This window comes from Sorex araneus, chromosome 1 (assembly GCF_027595985.1).
Source record: "Sorex araneus isolate mSorAra2 chromosome 1, mSorAra2.pri, whole genome shotgun sequence".
In the NCBI taxonomy this organism is placed as follows: domain Eukaryota; kingdom Metazoa; phylum Chordata; class Mammalia; order Eulipotyphla; family Soricidae; genus Sorex; species Sorex araneus.
The window spans coordinates 292,319-320,150 of NC_073302.1; the positions used below are offsets into that span (position 1 = coordinate 292,319).

General features: G+C 49.8%; 1 protein-coding gene across 7 annotated transcripts in view; it reads right to left on the reverse strand.

The window, feature by feature from the left end:
• EHMT1 (euchromatic histone lysine methyltransferase 1) overlaps positions 1-27,832 on the reverse strand; it is a 106,709-nt gene that overhangs the window by 78,061 nt on the left and 816 nt on the right. The window lies entirely within an intron of this gene.

Genomic DNA, 27,832 nt, shown 5'->3' on the forward strand with positions numbered 1-27,832 from the left:
TGAGCACCACCAGTGTGACCCAAAATCCAAAGATAAATAAGTAAATAACAACTACGACAATAGTGAAGAAATAATATACAGGACTGGGGCCGTGGCTCAGCAGCAGAGCATCTGCCTCGTTGCATGTGTGAGGCCCTGGGTTCAACCCCCCAGCACTGCAGGCTTAATAATGAAATCAGTAACCAACCCAGAAATGAAACACTGTGCAAAGAACAGAGAACCTCTCCACCAAGAGCCAGCCCTGAGCACGGAGAAAAGCAAGTGGGACCCCCAACACGGACCTCACTATCAGGGGTGCTGGCTAGCTCAGTCATCTGGCTCCTGGACTGCTCATGGTCTGCTCACTGCCAACCGTGCTCGGTCTCTGTCACTGTCGCCAGAGCCCACACCCTCTCCCCAAGAAGCAAGTGTGGCCCGCTGACGCTAAGCCTGTTCTGCATGACTTGGGCGAGAGCACAGTGAGGGGATGGGAAGGGGAAAGACAGCACAGGACGAGGCAGAGAACGGGGCTCAGTGCTCTGCAGAGCACATCCCTGAGCTCTCTCCACAAACACACACCAAAGCAGAGCTGAGAGCTGCGAACTTAGGAATCGACACCTCAGTGTGCCTGGGTGACTCAAACAGCCAAGCACCAACTGGTCACCCCCAAGTCACCACCGCTGACATGGCTGCCAAGGCCTATGGCTCCCTCCGAGGAAGCAAACCAGCACTGCCAAGCAGAGAACAGTACCATAGCAGAGAAACTCCCAAGATCTCTTCACCCAGACACATCCTGACTGAAAGGCAGAAAGTCTAAGACCACTGCGACAACAGAGAGGCCGAGCATCCACCTGAGACTTCTGGCAGTCTGAGCATCCACCGGAGGCAGGGCAGTGGTGCCAGGTGGAGAGAACTGCCCGTGGATAAGCCCACAAGCACCAGAGGGGCTTCCTCAGTCAAGGAGAAAGCCCATCAGTCCAAGATGAACAAGGGCCAATGCATCACCACACTGCCAGGCAGGAAGTGCCAAGCAGTCAGCTCTCAAGCATACAGGAAAGGGCGCTAGACACCACCAGTTCCCAGGGAAAACAGCAGCAGGAAAGGCAGCAGCTCCAAAGGCAGTGCCGTGCACTTCAGCTCTAACTCATCTCCTTGAGAGATCTACCACGGCACATCTACATGGATAGGACACAGTGAGTACTGGGGACATAGTGGTGAAATATGTACACAAGGTAAAGGGACCAGTACTGGAACACTATACAACTGACACCAATAATGAACAACTTTGTAACTGTACCTCACTGTGATACAATTTCACTGTCACTGTCATCCAGTTGCTCATCGATTTGCTCGAGCAGGCACCAGTAACGTCTCCACTGTGAGACTTGTTACTGTTTTGGCATATCAAATACGCCACGGGCGGTTTGCCAGGCTCTGCCATGCAGGCGAGATACTCTCAGTAGCTTGCCGGGCTCTCTGAGAGGGGCAGAGGAATCGAACCCAGGTTGGCCACATGCAAGGCGAACGCCCTACCCACTGCGCTATCGCTCCAGCCTGTGATACAATTTAAAGAATAAAAAGCAAGGCCACACATTTGAAAACCCTGTCTGCAGGAAAATCACAAAAACACAAAGTATGGAGATACAAGGTTAGAACAGATGGGCAAGAGGGGAGGGCACTTGCCTTGCACATAGCTAACCCGGGTTCAATCCCTGGCACCCCATGTGGCCCCCCAGGCACCACAGGAATGATACCTGAGCACAGAGACAAGAGTTAGCCCTGAGCTCTTCCAGGTGTGGCCCAAAACCAAAACAATCAAATGGCAGGCAAAGTGACAGTACAGCAGGCAAGGCACCTGACTTGTACAAGGCTAACCATATGGTTCTCTGAGCACCCCCAGGGGTGATCTCTGATGCAAAGCCAGAAGTAAGCCCTGAAAACCACCAGGTGTGTCCCAAAAACAGAAAACAGGGACCAAAGAGATAGTACATCGGGTAGGGCGTTTTCTTTGCACGCGGCTGATCAGGGTTCAATTCCCAGCATCCCATATGATCCTCCAAGGACTGCAAGGAGTAATTCCTGAGTGCAGAACCAGGAGTAACCCCTGAGCATTGCTAGGTGTGACCCAAAAACCAAGAAAACTAAGAAAGTGTGGCAATCCCCAGGGAAACAAACATAAAGGGCAGCCTAACAAAGGAATCAAAATGAGCATTAAAGTACCTATTTCAGGGGCAGGAAAAATGGTACAGCAGATAGGGTGCTTGCCTTGCAAGGATCAACCTGGGTTCAATCTTCAGCACCAAGTGGGATCCCAAAGTCCCACCAAGAGTGATTCCTGAGCGCAGAGCCAGGAGTAAGCCACCAGATGTGGCCCCAAAACCAAAATAAATAGTTAAATAAAAATAATACCTACTGGGGGCTGGAGCGATAGCACAGTGGGTAGGGCATTTGCCTTGCACGTGGCCGACCCAGGTTCGATTCCCAGCATCCCATATGGTCCCCCAGCACCGCCAGGAGTAATTCCTGAGTGTAGAGCCAGGAGGAAGCCCTGTGCATCGCTGGGTGTGACCCGAAAAGCAAAATAAATAAATAAATAAATACTACCTACTTCACATTTAAAAAAATAAAAAAAGAGAAAATGCCAAAGTAGCCATTTCCAGTAATTACAAATTAGAAAATCCAATTAAAAATCTTGAGACTAGGGGGCTGGAGCAATAGCACAGCAGGTAGGGTGTTTGCCTTGCACGCAGATGACCTGGGTTCGATTCCCAGCATTGCATATGGTCCCTCGAGCACCGCCAGGAGTGATTCCTGAGTGCAGAGCCAGGAGTAACCCCTGAGCATTGCCAGGTGTGACCCAGAAAGGGAAAAAAAAAATCTTGAGACTAGAGGCCAGAGATATTACAGTGGGTACTTGCAAGGCAAGCACCTCTCCACCTATCATTTCTTCTGTCCCTGAAATAGGTATTTTAATGCTCATTTTTATTTCTTTGTTAGACTGTTTATTTTTCTTGGGGGGAGGGGGGTCACAACTGGCAATGCTCAGGGTTTACTCCTGGTTCACTCCTGGTTCTGTACTCAGAAATTACTCCTGGTAGTGTTCGGGGGACCATATAGGATGGCAGCTGCATGCAAGGCAAACACCCTACCAACTTGTACTATCACTCTGGCCCCATGTTAGACTGTTCTTTATGTTTGTTTCGCTGTGTGCATCTGACCCAGGTTCAATCCCTAGCACCTCATATGGTCCCCTGAGCACCACCAGGAGTGATTCCTGAGTGCTGAACCAAGAAATAAAAATCTGAGACTAGAGCTGGAGCAGCAGCTGACCTGGGTTTGATCCCCAACACCCCCTGTGGTGCCCCAAGCCTGCCAACAGTGGGATCACTCCTGAGCCCTGAGTACATCGGATACAGGTCAAAAACAAGAACAATCTAAGGTCCAGAGAGAAAGCACAACATAAGGCCTGTGTCCCACAAAGACCGATTTAAATCCCAGGCACCACATATGGTCCCCCAAGCACTGCCAGGAGTGACCTCTGAGCATAATCAGGAATAAATTCTGAACACTCTGGGTGTGGTCCAAGAAAGAGACAAACAACCTGAGACTGGGGGGCTGGCAGGAAAGCTGAGAGGCATGTTGCTGAGCTCAAGCTCCAGTACAGCATGGTCCTCCACCATCACTGGGAGGATCCACAAATACTGTGGCAATCGCCCCCCAGCACTGCCAGGCGTGCCTATATGCCCTGGGGGCCCAAAAACACACAGCAGGAATGCCATCTGCACTTCTATGTTCACTGCAGTACTATTCACAATAGCCAGAATCTGGAAACAACCAGAGTGCTAGAGAAAAGATGACTGGTTAAAGAAAGTATGGTACGTCTACACAATAGAACGTTGCACAGCTGTTAGGAAATATGAAGTCATGAAATCTGCTTATAAATGGGAGGACATGGGCAGCATCAGGCTAAGTAAAATGAGTCAGACGGAAAGGGACAGATATAGAATGACTGCACTCATTTGTGGAATGTAAAAAGACATAGTATGAGACTAATACCCAAAGACAGTAGAAACAAGGGCCAGGAGGATTGGCCCACGGTTGGAAGCCTACTTCAACTGCTTATGGAAAAGGTAGTTGCGATAGAGACCAATATGACAAAGATTATTGGAAATGATCACACTGGATAAGAACTGTGTGTTGAAAACAGGTAAAGGAACACACATGATAACCTCTCAGTACCTGTATTGCAAACCCCGTGAATTACTTGATTTAACATCAGACAGGCATGCTCAACGGAGAGCCTGGCAGGCTCCCTGTGGCGTATTCATATGCCAAAACCAGTAACAAGCTGGGTCTCATTCTCCTGACCCTGAAAGAGCCTCCAATGCGGCATCATTGGGAAGGATGAGTAAAGAGAGGCTTCTAAAATCTCAGGGGTAGGACGAATGGGGACGTTACTGAGACCGTGCGAGAAAACCAACGATCAACAGGATGATCAGGATGATGATGATGATGATGATGATGATGATGATGATGATGATGATGATTGTTGGAATATTTCCCCTTCTCCAGCTGCCTTCTGGAGTTTTGTCACAGAAACCTTTTGTCACAGAAACCTAGCTGATCTTTGACCCCCAGATCTTAGGTGCTAGCCAGGTTTGACTTGACATTGTAGATTCCAGGCTCTGGCCCAGCCTAGTCTTATGGGATGTAAATTTCAGGTGCTGTCTAGTTTGTAACTGACATGTAGATTTCTTGCTGCAGCCCAGCCCGGTCTTTGGGATGTAAATCTGAGTGCTTTCAGCCCAATGAAGGCTTCAGTTTTGGTTTTGTATCTTCTTTCCGGGGGGCCTAGATTAACGGCCTGCAGATACAGGAGAATTATGTTGCCTCAATGTTCTTCCTGTAAGATCTTTTGGTGCCTTTGGTGACGTCAATGTATTGCGCCCTTTGGAAGGGCCATGATCAATAAAAGGGGTTCGGAGAGAAGGTGAGGGGCCGCGGAAAGTGTATGGGGGCGAAAAGTGTATAGGTCGGGGAGAGTGTATAGAGAGAAGACTGGAATAAACTGCAAGTGAGACCAACCATCATGGCTCCGTTCCTTCCTTCGCCTGCCACATCTTCGCCATCAACCTTCCCGGGGTGGGGGAAGTGGCTGGAGGCTACTGAACTCAGGTGGCGGGAGAGACAGCTGCTGCCCTAGGCCCTGTGCCTGGCTCGATGCGGTGAGGCGTCCCTTCCCTCGCCCGCGCCTTTTCTTTTTATTTTTATACAACTGGCGTCCCTGTGCGTGCACGAACCTCCAACCAATGTGCAACTAAAGGTAAGAATAGCGTTCGGTAGAACTCAACTCTAGAAAAGTTTGGTGGGAGAACAGAACTTTGTGGTGCAGTGAATTAAAATTCTAGCCATACTGCACCAGTAAGATGGGACAAAAACATGGGGCTGGAGTGATAGCACAGCGGGTAGGGCGTTTGCCTTGCACGCGGCCAACCCGGGTTCGAATCCCAGCATCCCATATGGTCCCCTGAGCACCGCCAGGGGTAATTCCTGAGTGCAGAGCCAGGAGTAACCCCTGTGCATCGCCAGGTGTGACCCAAAAAGCAAAAAAAAAAAAAAAAAAAGATGGGACAAAAACAGTGCCTCGAGAAGTCCGCTCAAAATTTTTCGCGCCAAACTGAACGTGGCAAGTTTTTTATTGAATTGATTAAGCATTTTGCAAAGAGAACTGGGCATCATGTTTCTCGGGACCAACTCCGGTGCTGCCTGAAAATTGTCTATAAGTTTCATCCTTGTTTTTCAGATAAGGGTACTTTGGAGCCTAAGGTGTGGGAAAAGATTAAGGATAATGTCTTCAGGGAATTTAAAGGAGGGGCTAAAATCCCCAAACAATTCTGGGTAACTTGGGAAATCATTAATTCCATTCTCAAGGCTTTGGAAGATACCTCCGAGGAGGACGAAGTTAGATATGCTATGGGAGGCTTTCCTCAGGAGTTAAACAGAGAGGATTTTAAATTTAAGGATGAAGTAAAGAAAGTTTCTACTACGGAGAGAGGTGGCTCGTGCCCACCCAGGGACGCCAGTTGTATAAAAATAAAAAGAAAAGGCGCGGGCGAGGGAAGGGACGCCTCACCGCATCGAGCCAGGCACAGGGCCTAGGGCAGCAGCTGTCTCTCCCGCCACCCGAGTTCAGTAGCCTCCAGCCACTTCCCCCACCCCGGGAAGGTTGATGGCGAAGATGTGGCAGGCGAAGGAAGGAACGGAGCCATGATGGTTGGTCTCACTTGCAGTTTATTCCAATCTTCTCTCTATACACATGATGATGATGATGATGATGATGATGAAGAATGCCCCAAAGGGGAGAGAGACAGAGACAGAAAAACAGATACAGAGACACAGAAAGTGCCTGCCACAGAGACAGGCTGGGGAGAGGGTAGCAGGAGGGAAACTGGGGACACTGGTGGTGGGAAATATACACTGGTGCAGTCGGAAATCACCTGCAGAGCACTCTGATCCCCAGCACTGCATACAGTCCCCCAAGCACTGCCAGGAATGACCTCTGAGCAGAGCCAGGAACAGGCCCTGGGCATCACTTATATGCCCCCCACCCCTACCCCCTCCCCACCCCTGCCATCCAAACCCTAATGAGTAAACAGATAAACACTGCACCTTCAGTGCCAGAGCTCCTTCGGGACACACAGTCTGAATCAGGACCATGCAGGTACCCTCAGTCAGTGTATCTAAGCTAATCCTTGGGGGTGGAGCAGTAATACCTGAACGGTAAAGGGGGGGACAGGCATTTGCCTTGCAGGCAGCTGACCGGGTTCAATCCCCGGGCTCCCGTAGGATCCCCTGAGCACCTCCAGGAGTAATTCCTTTTGAGTGCAGAGCCAGAAGTAACCCCTGGGCAACACCAGGTGTGACCCAAAAAGTCAAAACTAAATAAATAAACAAATCTACTCCTCTTTCTTTTCTTTGCAGGGGGGTAGGGGCTTCTGGGTCACACCCGGCAGTACTCAGGGGTTGCTCCTGGCAGTGCACAGGGAACTGTATGGGATGCCGCGTGCAAGGCCAAGTGCCCTACCCACTGCACTATCTCTCTAGTATCTAAATCATTTTCTGAGGCCCCATCTGATCTTGTTTTCCTGCCAGTCCTACTGGTCCTACTCAGGCTATGGTCCCCCATTTACACAATTCTCACTGTGGCTCCCTTATAATATCCTGGGAGCCCCTGGCTGAGAAATGCTTTTCTGAGTCCTTGCAGATACTAATCTAATCCTGTGATTCAAGAGGCAATGTTAAGAGATCCAGAGGAGCCTGAACACGCCTGAAAGAGAACAAAGTTGAAGGGCTCCCAGCCAAAGACCTAGAATAGCAGGTAGGTAAGGCCTTGGCAGGAGCCCAGCCCACATTCAATCCCCAGCACCACTAGCCAACAAGAGTAATTCATGAACAGTCAGGAGCAAGTTCCGAGCACCACTAGGTATGGCATTTGTGGCAAAAAGTCAATATTTTCAACAGATTTTGATAGGAAACACTAACACTTAACCTCAATGAAGCAAAGCATTATTATCCCTTCCAAAATTCCATCCTTCTGGGGCTGAAACGATAGTACAGTGGGTAGGGCGTTTGCCTTGCACGCACCGGACCCAGGTTCAATTCCCAGCATCCCATATGGTCTTCCGAGCACTGCCAGGAGTAATTTCTGAGTAGAGAGCCAGGAGTAACATCTGAGCACTGCCAGGTATGACCCGGAGGAAAAAAAAAAATTTTCCATCCTTCTGAGTTGTATTACTTCTGAGTTGTATTCTGAGTTGTATTACTGAGTTGTATTACTTCCCCCCAAAAGCATTCAATTATTAAAGTTTGACTTTTGTAAGCAAAAATTCAGAAACTAGGAGTCAAAGCAATAGCACAGCAGGCAAGGCACTTGCCTTGCACAGAGCCGATCCAGGTTCAATCCCTGATACCCCATAGGGTCCCGAGTCCTCCAGGAGTGATCCCTGAGTACAGAACCTAGGAATAACCCCTGAGTACCACCAGATGTACCCCCCCACCCCCAAAAAGTGAAAATTGTGGACTCAATCTTGACTTTTCTTGGTGCATATTTTAGAATTTTACTACGTGGTCTTGGAGAAAGAGCCTGCTCCTCTGTGCAAGGACATGCCTGACCCTGCTGTGTGCCAAGCATGCTGTTGCCATGGAAACCAACCCATCCCAGGACCTATCCCACCCTGAACTTCCAGGAGGTGGGTGTAGGAAAGGGACACGTACCCTGAGTGAGCATAACTCCAGACTGTGGCAAGAGCCTCCCTCAGCAGGACCTCCAGCCTTGGCATCAGTCCCCTGTACCTATGGACTATGATGGACAAAAGACATCCCACAGGGGTCTGTGGTCTCCCTGTGACCACCACCAACTACACGTTCTCTCCACCCCAGCAGGAAACCCAGGCTGTTACGCTCACTCACCTCCCCTGCACTTTTCAGAATCAGTGCTGAAGGACTGGTTTACCATTGTGGGATATCACTGGTTTGTCCTTTCTCCCTTGCTATAAAGACTTTAGCTTATCTGGTAATAATCTTTAAATAATTCTAGACTACACTGGTATGTCCTGCTCCCCTTGCCACTAGGAGCTTAGGTACATCAGTCACACCCATCAAAGTGCTCCACTTTGTTCCTTTGTTCACTTGTTCACTTCCGGTCACTTGTTCTTTTGTTTATCTGTAACCACTTCTACCAGTTTATCAGCTCTTCCCCTAATCAGACTCTGTTAATTTGTAAGGTCAAACCTTGCTAGGACAGTGAACTTGTATTGTAAGTTAATATTGCCTTTCTCCTCTCTTATGTCTTTTGAATAGTTTACTTTAAAACAATGTCCTTTTTGTATGGACAAAGAAAGACAGTTGTTAATATGCTTTGGTAACATAGGATTTAATTGGCTTCGAATATTATTCACTCCTGGGCATCTGCTTTCTCGACTTAAGCCTCAGCTGCCCTTATTCCTAGCACCCCCAAAAGCAGGGTCCCGACGAGGGACGGGACGGACCCAGAGCAAGCAGTGAGTTGTGTGCTACCGTGACATCAAGATGGGCCTGGCCAAAGTGCCTAATGCTTAACTATATGTTAAGAGCTTGGTCATGGACATGTCATGTCATGATCCAAAAGCAACGACAAGACTAGGACCCTGCTAGGGATAGGAAAGACTAATCTGGCCTGAGCACTGTAGTCTGAGATTGAGATGACCCCAGGAGAGCAATTCTATAAGCTTAATGCATCTCTTTCTATGTCCATACAAAATGATTAATAATATGAATGCTTATATGTTAGTTGGACAAGGAGAGGAGAAACACACCCATGGGATTCCGCTCTTGGGTGGGTGTCCTGCTGAAAGAGTATCTGTCCTAGAAGAAGCATCCCCTGAGGGAAAGAACTTTACCCCATTGATTGTGACCACACCTATGTGTAAACCCCAACCCCTCATGCTTGGGCATTTAACTAGGCTGTGAGAGTGGGCTGGGAGCAGGTCCCAGGGCCAGTCCCAGTGCCGGATCTGTGCCAGGGCCAGTCCCGGGGCCAGTCCCAGTGCCAAATCTGGAGAAGCCAGATCCAGATCCAGATCCAGATCCAGATCCAGAGGAAAAAGAGAATGAAGTAACATGGGGGAGGAAGAAGCAGGAAGAGAATCAGAGGAGAATGGAGATGGGAATGGAATAAACTGCAACTGAGACCAACCAGCCTGGCTCCGTTCCTTCCTTCACCTGCCTCATCATCTCCATCAACCTCCCCGGGGTGGGGAAAGCGGCTGGAGACTACCGAACGCGGGCGGCGGGAGAGACAGCGCTACTGCCCTGTGCCCTGTGCCCTGTGCCCGGTTCGGTGAGGTGCTCCCCTCCTCGCCCCCTTCCTTTTTTGTGCTTTTACACAACCATGGATTGTTTCTTCACCCTGAATGCCCTCCACAGGTGGCCCGGACAGAACCAGCTACAACATGCTCAGCAGCACCTCTTGGACAGCCACATGAGAAAGCCCCAGGTCTAGGGAGCACAGCGATCCCTGCAACACAGTGCTGCTAAAAGCATGTCAGACGTGCGGTGAGCTGAAGCCCAGGGCATCACACACTCCCAATGATGCCGACTGAGCCAAGGGCACCCATCTTCAAAACACTTCCCCCCAGCTCCTGTTCACGTTCTCCTGCTGGGGTCCAAAAGACAGGACAGGGCAGAGGGCACTCGCCCTGCACACAGATGACCTGGTCAATTCCAGGCATCACATGGGGTTCCCACAGCCCCACGAGGAGACTCTCTTGAGTGCAGAGTAAGGTGTCAACCCTGAGCACAGAGTCAGGAGTCATCCCTGAGCAGAGACAGGAGTCAGCCCTAAGCACTGCCGGGAGTGCACCAGCTCCTGTTGCCTAGACAGTGGGAGGGAGGAAGCAAGCTCAAGCACTGGCTGGGTCGTGCAGGGTGACCAGCCACAGAACACAGAGAATCGCCCGCGCCACGGCACTCACAGCGACACAGCCTGCTCTGTCAGGTCCTGCCTAAAAGGCTCAGCTCAGCAAAGTGCTCTCACCCCAGCTGGATAGCCCCAGCATCTCTGGAAAAGCAGCAAAGCACACGGTCCCCCCACCTGCTGCACAATCCCTGTTCTGCCCCTGGTGTAGTGTACACAGGTGGTGCCAACACAGCCCATGCTCCTGGGCCTAGAGACCAGCCCTGGGAAGGGAAGGCTGCCCAAGTCTCAGGTTAACCTCACGAAAGAGCACAAAACCCAAAGGAAGAAGAGGGAACTCGAGACCAGGGGGAAATACATGTCTGCAGCAGCACACAAATAAAGAGTGGTCCCTCAAAGGGGCTTATACAGGCCCTGCACAGTCACCATTGTCCATCCATCTCACTGACCCCATGGGAGGCCAGCACAAACAACAGGCCTACGAGATGCCCAGGTCCTGCTCTGAGACCTGCCTTCCCAGCACCCAGACTCCTCCACCACACAGGGGACCCAGAGAGAGGGACAAAGGACAAGGCAGCCAGAGGCCACACACAAATCTTACAAACAAGCAGTAGGGGAAAGCCACAAGCCCACCAAGTCAGCCTGTGAGCACACCTCTGTAACAAGTCAACAGCTGGCGGCAAAAATGACAGTGGAGAGCCAGAGTCACAATGCAGCAGGCAGCGAGGGTCCAGAGAGGGCACTTGTCTTGCACACTGACTGGGGTTCAATCTGCAGCACCACCAAGAGTCCCCAAGTCCATCAGGAGCGACTCCTGAGCACAGAGCAAGGATTGAGCCCTAAGCATCGCCGGGTATTGCCCAAAAAACGAGAAAAAGCAGAACTGAGAGGCAAGAGCAGATGTTAGGGAGCAAGGGTCCTCCAAGCACGGCACACAGGTCAGCACTAGGCACACTGCAAGTGGACCCAGGTCTTGCTGCAGCACAGGCTCAGGAGTCTGCCGTCCTCCTTCCACGGCAGTCTGCGGCTGCAAGTTACAAGTAACTGCTTCTCACCAAGGACTTTCATCTTGGCTTTCCTGTGGCCCTGCTCAAGTTCCTGGCAAGACACCTTCACCTCCTCCTCTTCTTCTGAGAGATGAAAAAACAAACGCTCCCTGACAGGGCTGCTGACCAGCTAGGTCACTCAGACTAGTGAGGGCTGGATCCGTAGTATGTGCTGGGAAAATCAGGAGACAGGCACGGCTCAAAGGGCAGAAGCACATGCTATACCTCCTACCAGGTAAAGTCCCAAAAACAAAGATCACCAGGGGCTGGGAACAGCTCAAATGGCAAAGTGGGACCCAGGGTCAATCCCTAGCACCACCAGAAGTAAACCCTCGGCAGTGCTGGGAGTACCTCCTGAGCACCACCAGGTGTGCTCAGAAACAAAAAGAATTTTAAAATACCGTGAGAATGACCAGGGGCCATATAGACAGAACGGAAGACAGGAATAAGGCACTAACTAGCCCTGCATGCCGGCCATTTCAGCTGACCAAGTGATCCCCAGGTACCATATATGGTCCCCTGGGCAAGGCCTAGGACCTCTTAAAAGATAGACCCAGGAGAACCAAAGGATATGACCCAAATGCCCCTCCCTCACCAAAAAGATCACAAGAACTGAGCCAGGAAGGCAGGTTTTGCCTGTGGAAGAGTCAGAGTGAGATCCCAAATCCACATGGTCCCATACAATGCTAAGTATAAGCAAAAACTGTATCAGACACTGTCAATAATTATTACACTCCCGGGTTCCAAAACTCAATTTCCAGGTAAGAGGGCAACGGCAAAGACTGAGGCAACAATACTGCAATTAAGGCACTTGCTTGGTCTGGTCAACCTGGGTCAATCCCCAACACCCTATATGGTCCCCCAGGCACACCAGGAGTGATCCCTGAGTGCAGAGATGAAAGCCCTGAGTCTGGCTGAGGGAGACGGGAGAGAGGAGGGAGGGGGAGAGAGAAAGTTTGTGAGAGAGAGCAAGCCAACCATGGGAGTCCCACCGCCACACAACATCCTGAGAAAAGACATAACTCAATCCGTCCTACTGACACGGTGAGAAAGGCTCCACCGAGCACACTGGACCAGAGAGCAAATGCAGGGACTAAGATACTTGCCCTACATATGACTGACTTCACAGAACCAGGAGTAAGACACAGTACCACTGGTGTGATCCAAAAACAAACAGAAACCTGTGTGTTAGAACTGAAAATGAGTACTAGCATTTACAGTCAATTAAGTTACAAATGAGTCAAAAAGATTTAAACATTAAGCTGTATTCCCAGTTCAAGCTATATGCAGAAACTAAGTCAAAAGGCCAGGGAGAGAGGCCAGAGAGATTGTGCAGCAAAACCTTCCACGCAGTCGACCCAGGTCTGATCCCCGGCACGCCACATGGTCCCTTGAGCACCACCAGGACTGATCCCTGAGTGCAGAGTCAGGAGTCATGAGCATCACACTGGACTTTAAAAAATTTTTAAAGCGGGGTGGAGGTAGACTAGAGATAATGCAAAGGGCTAGAGTGCATGCAAGCCAGGGTTAGAATCCCCGAGCACCTCTGAGTGACCTCCCAAACAAAGCAGGGAGCAGCCCCAAGCATTATCAGGTGTGGCACAAGTCAAGAAAAGGAAAAACTACAAGATACCACTTCAACTCCAATAAGATGGCTATAAAGTCTTTTAAAAGCTAGTACAAAGCACTGTCAAGAATATGAAGCAAGGGGGGAAAGCGATAGTAGCGAGAAGGGTGCCTGTCTTGCATTTGACCGCAGATTCGGTCCCTGGCACCCCATGTGGTCCCCCAGGCACTTCCAAGAATTATCCCTGAGCACATAGCGAGGAGTTAGACCTGAGCACAGCTGGGCTCACAAAATAAGAACGTGAAGACAAAAAAAATTCTTGTATTCACTGGCAGGAACATAAAACGCTTTAGCTGCCATGGGAGCAGTCTGGGACTTCCTAAAAGTCACCTTATGCCCAGCAAGTCTAGTGCTAGGCATATACCCAAGAGATGGCAACAGATGCTATGCAAACATCTGTTCATGGAAGTTCATGGCAGTGTTATTCAAAATCTCGAAAAAGACCTGGTGTGGGCTAGAGAGATATTAGAGCGGGCAGGGCATTTCTTGTCTTCCAAATAACCAACCCAGGTTTGTGGTATGCTAGGGAGCACCACATATGATTCCCCTATATGTGACCCTTGAGCGCAGATTCAGGAGTAAGTCCTGGGCAGCACTACAAGGTATGACTCCAAAATAAAAATAAATAAAAAAGAGCTGATGAGTGGATAAAGAAAATGCCATATAGTCTGCACTGTCCTCCTGTTGCTCATCGATTTGCTCGAGCGGGCACCAGTAACGTCTCCATTGTGAGACTTGTTACTGTTTTTGGCATATCGAATACGCCACGGGTAGCTTGCGAGGCTCTGCCGTACGGGTGGGATACTCTTGGTAGCTTGCTAGGCTCTCTGAGAGGGACAAAGGAATCGAACCCGGGTCGGCCGCATGCAGGGCAAACGCCCTCTACCCGTTGTGGTATGGCTTCATTCATCCATTCACTCACACAGAGGAGTAAAATGTTCTTTTCAGGGCGTTTTCCTTACACATGACCAACATGGGTTTCCTGGCATCCCATATGGTCCCCCAAGCACTGCCAGGAGTGATTCCTGAGTACAGAACCAGGAGTAAGTCCTGAGCACTGCCAGGTGTGGCCCAAAGAAAACAACAACAACAACAAAATGTTCTTCTCCCCACAAAAGGTAATCAGAACAATCTGAAGACGCACATCCAAAGATGACTAAATGACAAAATGACTAAAATGTACCCTTGCACCGACTACCATTAGCCACGGGAAAACGCAAACCACCTATCCGAATGTCCATAAAAGACTCAACAACACCAAGTGCTGGCAAGGGCAGGGGATCCTGGAGGAGACATTTCCGCCCTGCAAGCTGGCACCACTCTGAACCTATAGCACCTCCACGACTCACCAGTTCAAGCCTGGGATCCAGACAGAGACACACTAATGTTTCAGCCACTACACTGGCAACCACCCCCGCCCGTGAACCAGTGAGGAGAGCAGGCCTGAGACAGGCACAGTGCACAGCCAGCAAGGAGCAGCAAAGCAGCAGACGGGGTGTCCACACACTGTGGGGCACTGACACAGAGACCTAGATGGGCATATACACGCCTGCGTTCCATGTGTGTTGGACACAACAAACCTCCAACCCCAAGGTGGGGGGGAACACAGCCAGCCTCCATGGTTTGGCTGAACTGCATCCTCGTATCGGTTCTGGTGAAGGTGTGGTGACACTCCAGGGAGCCACAGAGGCCTGGAAGTGAAGGAATCTGGTTCTCGCTGCACTCAGAGATCACAGGCAAACTGTAAGGCTCTAACCCAAACACCAGCCTTTCGACCTGCTGGCAAGGAGGGGCCGAGGCTCCAAGGCAGCTGACTGCACCGCAGCTTGGCAAGCAGCATGGCCTTCCTTAGACTGGCAGTCGCAGGAGCCACTGCAGGTGAGGCCGATCTTCCAAACTAGCAAGCCCGTCCCAGCCATCACACAAGCCCTGCTTCACAGGAAACAAGTAGCTCTGCTCTGTAGCCACATTCCCACCAAGCGACAAAGGCAGACTGCAGTTTCCCAACCATGAATGAGTCAATACTTCAGGGCAATGAATAGCAACAATAGTCAACATCAGAACTCGAGATGGTCAGAAACGAAGCACAATTTAAAGAATGAGAAACAAGGGTCAGAGTGATGAATGGTACAGCAGGTAAGGCACTTGCCTTGCATGCAGCCAACTCCGGTTCAATCATCCACACCCCTCTATGGTCTCCCAACCCACACCAGGAGTGATCCCTGAGCACAGAGCCAGGAGTAAGCCCTGAGCACCACCAGGTGTGACTCAAAAACAGTAACAAAAAAAAATTTAGGAGGTGGAGAGGTGAGGTTGACACTACACCCCATGTGCTACTTGGAGCAACCCCAAAATATAAAGCTGGAAGGAGCCCCACTTCACCTCCTCCACCAAAAAAAAAAAAAAAAGACCCTAGACAGGCTGACATCTGAATGAGCCCCTGTGCAATTTGTAAAGGGAAAGCTAACAAAGCCACAACCCTGAACCATCTGTTCAATTTCAAGTTTCCCAGTAACAGGAAAAAAAAAAAGTGGGGGCGGGGCCGGAGCGATAGCACAGCGGGTAGGGCGTTTGCCTTGCACGCGGCCGACCCGGGTTCGATCCCCGGCATCCCATATGGTCCCCCAAGCACTGCCAGGAGCAATTCCTGAGTGCAAAGCCAGGAGTAACCCCTGAGCATCGCTGGGTGTGACCCAAAAAGCAAAAAAAAAAAAAAAAAGTGGGGGCGGGGGGCTAGAGAGACTGCAGTGCAGGCAGAGCACTTGTCTTGCATGGCACCAACCTGGGTTTGATCCCCTGCACCCCATAGAGTGACCCGAGCATGCCAGGAATAATTCCTGAGTGCAGAGTCAGTAAGTTCAGAACACTGCCAGATGTGACCCGAAAACCAACCAAAAAGTGGGAAACAGGGCAAGGGAATTAGTACAGATAATATGGCATTTGCCTTTCATGCAGCTGACCCGTCTGAATCCTAGCACTGCATACTGTCATCAGAGCAGGAGTGACCGCTGAGCATCAAGCAAGGAGTAGTCCTGAACACTGCTAGACGTGGCCCCTAACCCTCTCGTCCAACAGTAGCACTGTAGCACTGCCGTCCTGTTGTTCATCAATTTGCTCAAGCGGGCACCAGTAACGTCTCCATTGTGAGATTGGCTGTTACTGTTTTTGGCAAATCGAATACACCACTGGTAGCTTTCCAGGTTCTGCCATGCGGGCAGGATACTCTCAGTAGCTTGCTGGGCTCTCCGAGAGGGACAGCCGAAGGCAAGACAAACACCCTACCCGCTGTGCTATTGCTCCACACTCCTCCCATACAAAAAAAAAAAAAGAAAAGAAAAATCAGGGCTGGTGAGAATACAGTGTATAAGACACTTGCTTTACACAGAGCTGACCCAGCTTCAATTCCAGTCATGGCTTAAGATCCCTCAACCCCTGCCAGGAGTAATCCCTGAGCACAGAGCCAGGTATAGGCCATAAACATAGCCAAGTATAGCCCAAAGTCCAAAAGCAAAAAGAAAAGGGTAATTACAAATACAACTGCGATGTGTTTTTGTGTGCAGAAGGCCCAGGCATTCCCCACACTGCATGATCCCTGAACACCACGACAGGCAGCCAGCACATGTGACCCAAACAAAACAGAAAATTTGCTATTTTAATCCAACAGAACCGAAATATTACTCTACTTTGTTTTGTTTATTGGTTTGGGGCCAGGCCACACCCAGTAAAACTAAGGGGTTACTCCTGGCTCTGCACTCAGGAAACACTCCTGGTGGTGCTCAGGGACCATATAGGATGCCAAAGCTTGAACTCAGGTCAGCAGCATGCAAGGCAAGCGACCTACTTGCTGTACTATCATTCTGGCCTCTATTTTTTGGGGGGTTAGGGGCCACACCTGGAGGTGCTCAAGGATCACTCCTGACTGGGAATCATATGGAGTCTGGGGATAGAACACAGGTAAGACCCATGCAAGGCAAGCACCCTATCCCATTACAATAACTCTGGCCCTCAAAATATTATACTTTAACATGTTCTATCATGCTGTATTTTCTTTAAAGTAGACCTTCTGGGCCGGAGCGATAGTACAGCGGGTAGGGCTGTAATACCTTGCATGTGGCTGACCCTAGTTAATCCCCAGCTTCCCATATGGTCCCTTATAGCCTTATATGGTCTGCCTTATAGCCAGTTGTGTGAGCCCTGCAAAAATGGAGTGCACCCCAACAAGTTGCCAAGCCAGGAAGTGCATTCTCTGGCAGGGAAGATAGTGTGTAGGTACCACAGTGGACCCCAGTAAACATAGCCACCATAACTCCTATGCCAAAGTTAGGAACATGGGCATATGTGGGCACCACAACAACTCACTGATCGCAGTGTCAGTGTGTGAGCCACACAGCTAGATGGGTGATTCCCCCCTTGGTACCAGAGCTGAAAATGTGCAAATGCTACAGCCAGGCATGTGTGTGACCCTTGACCATTGAAACAACAACCAAGGGAAGGGGGAAATTTTTCTTAAAATTTTTATTAAAATTAAAAAATAACCGAGTGGGTATAAAGACAACTGCTGAGGGATGGAGAGATACTGGAGCAGGCAGGGCATTTCCCTTACATTTGGCTGACCTGTATTCATTCTATCCCCAGTATCCGATATGGTCCTCTGAACCCTGCCAGGAGTGATCTCTGAGTGGAGCCAAGAGTAAGCCCTGAGCATTACTGGTCATGACCCAAAGTCAAAAAAAAAAAAGTACTTAATTCATTTAGCCTTCCTTTTTTTTTTTTTTTGAATCTTCAAAGCAGCCACACAACACATCATCATGAAGGGGGAAAACAAAACATATACATACATATATATATACACATATATATATATAGAGAGAGAGAGAGAGCGCGCGCGCGCGAGCGCATCTCGGAGAGCCCAACAGCTACCGAGAGTATCCTGCCGCACGGAAGAGCAGTACAGCAGGTAGGGCTGTAATACCTTGCAAGCAGCTGACCCTAGTTCAATCCCCAGCATCCCATATGGTCCCCAAGCACCGCCAGGAGTAATTCCTGGCCCTGAGTGCAGAACCAGGAGTAACCTCAAGCACTGCTGGGTGTGACCCAAAAAGCAACAAATAAATAAATAAATAAAAGTAGCACATTTGGGGCTGGAGTGATAGCACAGCTGGTAGGGCGTTTGCCTTGCACACGGCCAACCCGGGTTCAATTCCCAGCATCCGATATGGTCGCCTGAGCACCAACAGGAGTAATTTCTGAGTGCAGAGCCAGGAGTAACCCATGCACATCACAGGGCGTGACCCAAAAAGGAAAAGAAAAAGTAGCACATTTTACATTCTCTTTTTGCACTGTTCTCCAAAGCACACACTTGCATCACATCTGGGTTCAGACTAACCAGGCTCACTCCTGGCGATATTGCGCTACCTGGCCAGTGGTTCAATGCTAAAGCCCGTGCCAGCAGTGCTGCATGCGCCCCATGATGCTCTGCTGAGTCACCTCCAGCAATGCTCAGCGACCTCCAGGGCTACACTTGGCAATGCTCTGGAGGTCACTGGCTGCCAGAGATTCAGCCCAGGTCAGAAACATGTTAGACATGTGCTCTAACCGCTGTGCTATGTCCTGACCCCTCCAAACTAAACACATCTCAAGTGCTCAAGACTCTAGTGTATCTAGTGAGGCTCACGTGTAAAAGGGTCAACTCCAGACCTTAAATAGAACAGAGAGCCATTTTATAGGGCAGCATGAGAAGGCAGCCAGCCACAATCTAGTTCCATAGGAAACTTCTTAACAATGAACTATTGTCTTCAAAACTTGAGGCCAGAGGAACAGAGCAGTAGGTAGGATGTTAGCCTTGCATACTGTCAACCCAAGTTCAACCTGGGTATCCTTTATAGTCCTCTGAGCCCCGCCAGGAATGATCCCTGAGCACAGAGCCAGGTGAATTAGCCCTGAGCACAGCCCATATGTTCAATAACCAAACAAAAACCAGCCTTACTTGTGGGCCTGGAAAGGGCTCAGAGGGCTGGGGCACAAGTGATGCCCATGAAGATCTGCTGAGCGTCCTGCTGAGAACAGCCTCCACACACAGCAGGGCCACTTCAGAGTCAATCAGAGAGAGCAAGGAGGGGATCTAGGAACTTCCCAAATCCTATCTTGTTTCAAATTTTAAATGAGGATTTTAAATTTCAAATGAGGATTTTGCCAGAAACCCCTGGAGCATGGCCCCTCAACAATAACAAAACCAAAATGAAGTGAGACATCAACAGTCTCTGGGCAATTAAGGACAAAAAGTTTCAGAGTCTGAAACCTGTTTCCCACTAACTGCAGACCCTAAGGAAGTGTCAGTGGGGTTGCAGTATATAAGCACACATTCATATACACTGACTGGATGTCCAACAGGGCACAGCCTGGGGGAGAGAGGGAGGAACACTACATATATGTATGCTGTGTGCTTTTCACACACCCCAGTGTAACTCACTGTTCCCTGCTTCCATCTGGACTCCCTCAGTACTCCCCTCCCATCAGCAGCCAGGACCCTTTTATTACTGTTGTTGTTTTAAATTTGGTCTTTGCATCACACCCTGTGTACTCCTGACACTGCACTCAGGGATCACTTCTGGCAGTGCTCAGGGGACCATAAGAGATGACAGGCATTTAACCCAGCTTGGCTGTGTGCAAGGTCAGCATCCTGCCTGTGCACTCTCTCTATGATGCAGGGTTGGTTACTCCTGAGGCCAGGGGTGAAACCAGGGTTATCCACCAGGGGCAAAGCAAGAGACTTAAGCTCCATACTATCTATACTATCTACCCCATGCCTGGCCAGACCTAAAGGACAATAGGATGGAGCCAGGCTGGAGCAGATTTTGCATGCAGGAGGTCCAGGTTCAATATCCAAACAGACAGACAGACAGACAGACACACACACACACACACACACACACACACACACACACACACACACACACACAGACTTTGCATGCAGGAGGTCCAGGTTCAGTATTCAAACAGACAAACACACAAACTCAGATTTTGCATGAAGAAGTCTGGGTTTGATACACACATAGACACACATTTGAGTGTCGACAAGAAGCAACCTCAAGCACTATGCCAGCAGCAGCCCCTGAACACCACCAGGTGTAACTTCAAATGCAGAATAAAAGTTATTCCATTCCTAAAACTTTTGAATGACTGTTTACAGTGTCTAAGAAGCTGCCCATCACCTCAGCAACACGGCTTCCTACCCCCAGGCACAGCCCTCCAGCTTCCATGCCTGCACCTAACCCCTTCCGACCCGGAACTCCACTGCTCCAGACACAGAAGTTCCAAACTGAAGAAACCAGGACTCCTGCATGGTAAACACCAGCAGCAATCCCCGGTGTCTTAACAGTATGAGGAAGGCCAGACGCCCTGGGAAAGAGGCCCCCGCACCTTGGCACCCTTCCTACTACAGGGCCTTTCCTCCGAAGGTCAGTTAACAGTGATGTGTGGTGGGACCAGAGTGATAATACAGCAGGTGAACACTTGCCTTGAATGCAGCCAACCCAGGCACAGGCACAAGATTCAGAATGGGAGACAGCATGCGGTGCCATTATTCGATTTCTAGATGTCAAGCTCCTCCTTGGGACCAGAGCAATAGCAGAGTGGATATCTTGCAGTGTGCAGTTATCTTGCACGCTGCTGACCTGGGTTTGATCCCTGGCATCCCACAGGGTCCCCCAAACACTGCCAGGAGTAATTCCTGAGTGCAGAACCAGGAGTAACCCCTGAGCATTGTTAGGTGTGATACAAAAAGGAAAAACAAAACAACAACCAAAAAAAAGTCCAAGCTTCTCAATGACTAAAATGTTGAATCTGGCTTTATGTGCACTGTCCCTCAGCTCACCTCGGAAGACCTGGATGAGGCCAGCCCCTCTAGGAGCCTCTACAAACACCGGCCTGGCTGTGATTCTTGCTATGGTGCATGGCTGCTCCTGTTAGCTTTGAACTGATTCCATCTCATTTCCTGCTTGTAGTATTTGCTTTATTACACTCAAATTTTGTGAACTCAAGGACAAGATCAACCTGTACATCCTCTAACACAATACAGTACCTGAAATAGCGCTTCATTAAATAGAAAGTTTTCAATAAACACTTACAGATCCTTTGGAAGCTGCCTTTTATTTTGAAAACTTTTTTCTGGGGGGGAGGGGGGGTTGGTGCCACACCGAGTGTTCAGGGGCTACTCATTGCCCTGTATCTTAAAGTCACTCCTAGCAGCGCTCAGGGACCACACAATCCCGGGTATCACACCCAGGCCTCCCACCTGTTCAGCTCCTTAAACGATCTCTCTGACTCTGGAGGCAGCAATTTAAATAGACTGATTAGACTTTAAAACCCCTTAACAACAGGATGCAGGGAGAGGAGGATGGCTCAAAGAACTGTAACTCAGCATGCAGGAGGTCCAGGTTCAATCCAGCACCAGTCCAGGTCCTCTGGGCCCCATCAGGAGCTATCGTGGAGCACAGTGAGGAGTAGCCTCAAGCACCACTGCTATGGCACTGTCATCACTGTCATCCCCGTTGTTCATCGATTTGCTCGAGTGGGCACCAGTAACATCTCCATTGTGAGACTTGTTTCTGTTTTTGGCATATCGAATACCCCACGGGTAGCTTGCCAGGTTCTGCCATACAGGCAGGATACTCTCGGTAGCTTGCCGGGCTCTCCAAGAGAGACAGAGGAATCAAACCAGGGTTGGCCACATGCAAAGCAAACGCCCTACCCGCTGTGGTATCGCTCCAGCCCTATGGCACAAAAAAAATTTTTTCTCCAAAGATCAGTTAACAGTGATGTGTGGTGAGACCAGAGTGATAATACAGCAGGTGAGCACTTGCCTTGAATGCAGCCAACCCAGGTTCAATCCCCAGCACCACATCTGAACCCCAAGCTCCACCAGGAGATATCTCTCAACATAGAGCCAGAAAAAGTTCTAAGTACTGCTGGGTGTGGTCCAAAGGACCAGAGGTGATGAACTGGAAAAGTCACCTCCTATCTATGAAAACATCATTTCAGAGAGCTAGAAGAATCACTTTTAAGGCCAAAGAGATAGCACAGGGGTTAAGGCACCTGCTAACCTCGGCTGAATACCCAGCACCATCTACGGTCTCCTGACCACTGCCAGGAGTAACCCCTGAGCTCTGTGGAGGTGGCCCCAAACCCATCCCAGAGGGGCCGGAGCCAGAGCACAGCGGGTAGGGCATTTGCCTTGTACGTGGCCAATGCGGGTTTGATCCCCAACACCCCATATGGTCCCCCAGGCACCGCCGGAATTAATTCCTGAGTGCAGAGCCAGGAGTAACCCCTGAGCATTGCTGGGTGTGACCCAAAAAGAAAAAAAAAAACCCATTCCAGAAAAAAGCATTCAAGCATTTTCAAAATCCAAAATTGGAGGGCCAGAGCAAGAGTACAGTGGGTAGGGTATTTGCACACAGCAAACCCAGGTTTGATCCCCTGCACCCTACATGTTCCCCAGAGACTTGCCAGGAGAGATCCCAGAGTGCAGGGCCAGGAGCAAGTCCTGAGTTTACAGGACTTACAGGAACCAAAAACAAGAAGCAAAACAAAACTGAAAATACAAAAACTGGGGCTAGACAGTACACAGGATAAGGCTCTTGGCTTGCACAAAGTCAACATAGGTTCGACACCTAGCATCCCAAATGCTCCCCAGAGCACCGCCAGAGTGATTCCTGGAAGAAGGGCCAGGAGTAAACTCTGACTATTGCCAGGTATGACCCCAAAACAAAACAAAAATATCCAAAAACTGGGGCTGGAGCGATAGCACAGCGGGTAGGGCGTTTGCCTTGCACGCGGCCGACCCGGGTTCGAATCCCAGCATCCCATATGGTCCCCTGAGCACCGCCAGGAGTGATTCCTGAGTGCATGAGCCAGGAGTGACCCCTGTGCATCGCCGGGTGTAACCCAAAAAGCAAAAAAAAAAAATAAAAAAAAAAACAAAAATATCCAAAAACTTTGAGATCTGGGACCAGAACAGCAGTACAATGGGGAGGGCGTTTGCCTTGCATTCAGCTGACCAGGGTTCGATCCCCAACATCCCATATGTTCCCCAAGCACTGCCAGGAACAACTCCTGAGCAGCACCAGGTATGATCCCAAAAGCCAAAAAGAAAAAAAAAAAAAACCTTAAGGAACAGAGAAATAGTACAGGGCTTAAGGCACTTATTTGCCTTGAATCCAGCCAACCCTAGTTCCAATTTCTGGCACCACATATGGTCTCCAGAGGTCACTACCGAGCAGAGCCAGGAATAGTCCTTGAGTATTTTAAAGTGTGGCCCCAAAATAAAAACAAACAAAATAAAAACAAACAAACAAAAAATATATTCCAAAAACTGCAAAGACATTTTATTTGCCACAAGTTAAAAACCAATAAACAGAAGACTTCACAACTTTGGAACCAATGCTCTGTGCACCTTATCTGTAATAGTTATGGGGTGAGGGGCATGGCTCAAGGGCTGAAGCACATGCCTCGCATTCAGAGGCCCAGGGTCAACCCCAGTACCACAAGGTCTTCTGAGTGCCATCAGGCCCAAATAGAACTGCAGAGCCAGACCAGGCACCAAAAGTCAAGCACATAGAGTCATACCCAAGTACCACTAAAAAGGACCCCAAATAAAGAATAGGGCTCCTACAACTGTTTCCCATGTGATTTGCTGAGTGAGCAACCTAGGCTGAAACCAAACTGGCCTCTTACCTTAAGATAAAGGCAGAGTCAGGAGTAAGCCCTGAGCACCACCAGGTGTGGTCCAAAAACAAAACAAAAAAAAATAATATTGGGGCTGGAACAAAAGCACAGTGGGTAGGGCGTTTGCCTTGCACAGCCAACCTGGGTTTGATTCCCAGCATCCCATATGGTCCCCTGAGCACCGCCAGGAGTTAATTCCTGAGTGCATGAGCCAAGAGTAACCCTTGTGCATCACCGGGTGTGACCCAAAAAGCCAAAAAAAAAAAATAAGAGTAAGAATAAGAATAGCACTGTAGGGGCTAGAGCAATAGCACAGCAGGTAGGGCATTTGCTTTGCACATGGCCGACCCGGGTTCGATTCCCAGCCAGGGGTGGTTCCTGAGTACAGAGCCAGGAGTAACCCCTGTGCATCGGCAGGTGTGACCCAAAAAGCAAAAAAAAAAAAAAGAATAGCACTGCAGTACTGTCGTCCCGTTGTTCATCAATTTGTTCGAGTGGGCACCTATAACGTCTCCATTGTGAGACTCCTTTGTTACTGTTTTTGGCATATAGAATACAGCACAGGGAGCTTGCCGTGCGGGCAAGATACTGTCGGTAGCTTGCCGGGCTCTCCGAGAGGGATGGAGGAATCGAACCCGGGTTGGCCACACGTAAGCCAAATGCCCTACCCGCTGTGCTATCACTCCAGTCGATAATAATAATAATACTGAAAGGGAAAAAAAAGCATCCAGACTGGAGATGTCTTGGGACTGGAGAGATAGTACAGTGGGCAGGGCACTTGGACCAATGCGGGCTCAATCCCCAGTACCCCTCTGGATCCACCAAACCCACCAGGAGTGATCCTGAGCACAGAGCCAGGAGTAAGCCCTGAGCATGACGGGATGTGCCCCCCCGCCAAAAAAAAAAAAGAAAAAGACCAAGGAACACGGATTAAGGCACTGCCTTACAGACAGTTGATGCAGGTTCAATCCCTGGCACTGCATACAGTCTCCTGAGCAGAAGGGGTCACTCCTGAGCACAGAGACGGGAGTAGACCTTGAGCACTGTCAGGTATGACCCAAACTCCCCTAAACAAGAAAGGAAAAAAATCTCAGCAAAGTGTTGACAAAGTGTTGCGACTTTTGACCTGCTTTTTCTATTGGGGAAGGAAGCTTCCAAGCAGTGCTCAGGGCCAAGCAGCCCCCTTGTCCTATAGCTGCAGCACTGTCCAGACCAGTGAGAGTGGGACCCACCAAGGCCAAACCTGGAGTGCTGAGGGGGAGGGGTCAAATGGTGGGAGAGACCAGGACAGATCCTTGACCCCTGAAACTAGCCCCCAGCCCCACCACACAATGCTGTCCTGTGATAGGACAGGAAGAAGCAGGAAATGAGAGTCACTGTCCCTGGCCCTGAACAGAGCCTTGGGCAAAAAAGCTGCCCAACGTCCCCTGGGCACTAGGGCCCTTGTCTACTTATTAGTTATTGCACTCTGCTAAAATCCCAGTTTAAAATTCCTAAACTTACAGCACTGGAGCACGCACTTTTGGGTTTTGGGGTTTTTTTTGTTTGCTATGGGTCATACCAGGTAGTGCTCAGGGCCTCCTCCTGGCTCAACACTGAAGGGTCACTCCCGGAAATACTTAGGGTACTGTTTGGGTGCTGGTGATCCACTGCCAAAATACCATTTGGGTGCTGGGGACCCAACCGGCTCGGCAGCACGCAAAGCTGGGCCACAGGCTTTGCATACAGGAGCCCCAGGTTTGATCTCCAGTACCATATAGGCCCCCAATCCCCACCAAAAACCTCTACTACCAAAAAAAAAAAAAAAGCCAAAAAACAAAAACCTACTAGTCAGAGAGCTAGTATACTTTGTGGTGCTTGCTTTGTGTACAGCCAACCCAATTTAATCCCCAACACTGAAATAGCCTCCTGAGCACAAAGCCGAGAGTCACAGAATCACAACTAACCACCACCATGTGTGCCCCCAAACATCAAAGAAAGCAATGAGGGGGCCAGAGCAATTGTACAAAGGAGAGCATTTGCCTTGCATGCAGCCTACCAGGTTCAATCCCTGGCATCCCATATGGTCCCCCAAGCTCCACCAGGAATAATTCCTCAGTGCAGAGCCAGGAGTAATCCCTGGGCATCACTGGGTATGATCCAAATAAAAATACAAAAAAAAAGGGGCTGGAGAGATAGCACAGCGGGTAGGGCGTTTGCCTTGCACGCAGCTGACCCGTATTCAAATCCCAGCATCCCATATGGTCCCCTGAGCACGGCCAGGGGTAGTTCCTGAGTGCAGAGCCAGGAGTAACCCCTGTGCATCGCCAGGTGTGACCCAAAAAGCAAAAAAAAAAAAAAAAAAAAAGGCAATGAAAATTAAGGAACAGAGGTCAGAGCAATAGTACAACTGGCAGGGCAGCTGAGCCAACCAGATTCCATCCCCATCCCCACATGCGGTCGCCAGTCCCCCCACCCAGGAGTGATCCCTGACCACCACCACTGTGTCCAAAAGGTAGTAATAAAGGAGCAGAAGTGTAAGACACCCATTGGAGCTGGAAAGACAGTACATCAAGTACAATGTCTGCCTTACAAGAGGCTGACCCGGGTTCAATCCCTGGCACCCCATATGGTCCAAGTGTCACTAGGAGTGAATCCTGAATAAAGAGCCAGGTGTAATCCCTGACTCCCTAGGTGTGGGCCAAAAACTTAAAAAAAAAAAAAAAAAAAAAAAAAAAAAAACTAACACTGAGATGCACCTACCTGGATGCTCTCTGGTGACACCAATCACAGAAATCTGACATGTGTACCACATGTAGGAAATAATGGGGGGGAGGGGGCGCGACGGGGACAGGACGGACAGACAAGAGAAAAGTTTCCAAATTGGAAACCAGGGAGATTAGGTAAAGACTACTCCCTAAAGGATGAGAAGAGCCTTTTCTTCTCTGGCTCCTTAACCGAGCTCCAGAACACAGAAGAACAAGGCCACACTGGGGGAAAAGTTGGAAAACTACATGACAGACTCTCTAAGAATGTCAGTGAAAACAGAGCTCTATTTTCTTTCCTGGTTTGGGGGCACACTCATAGGTGCTTAGGGGTCAACCCCAAGACAACCTTACGATGCTGGAAACTGAAGCCGGAATCGCACATGAAAAGTATGTGCGCCTAGCTAGAAAACCGGTAACTTGTAAAATGCCATTTGGGAACCAGAGAGATTGTGCAAATTAGTGGGGTGCCTGTCTTGCATGCGGGTGACCCGATTTGATCCCCGCCATCCAATACAGTCCCCGGAGCCAGTCTCAAGAGATCCCTGAGTGCAGAGCAAGGCACTGCCCCAAAAGAACCAAAAACAAAAAGTCCTTCAGAGCTGGAGAGATCCTGCAGAAGATAAGCTACAACTGTGGATGAAATATCCCGCACCACATATGGTCCCTGGGATCACTGCTGAGCACAGTGCTAGTGATAAATAATACCTGAGCACCTTCAGGTGTGGACCTGATCCCCCCGCAAAAAAAAAAAAAAAGGCTTGATTCTTTTTAGTAAATAAGATGTCCTCTACTGGGCCAGGAGGTAGCACTAGAACATCCCATCCGTCTCACGGGGTGCGGCCCTGAGTTTGATCCCTGCACTACAGGGGGGGAAAGGGTTCAAAAGCACAGGCTGACAGGGCCAGAGAAAGCATCCAGCGGACCGCAGGAGCACATGCTTCGCAAGCAACGAGGCTGAGTTCAGTCCTAGGCTGAGCATGGTCTTGGTCCGGAGCACTGGCCTGGCATGACCCCTCCCACCCACTCCCCGCAAAATAAAGAAGCAGCAAAATACAACAGATACGTGGCGCTAACGGGAGCGGTACGACCTTTCCGTTACCGGCTTCCCCAGCTCCCCGCCGAGGAGAGGAGCGAGGGCTGCGCGCCCACACCGCCCAGCGGCCCCCCGGGCGGCCCAAACTTTCTGAACTCGCCGCAAGTGTATCATTCTAAGGCCCAAGTAATAAAGCGAAAAGATACAAAGTAGTGGGGCCGC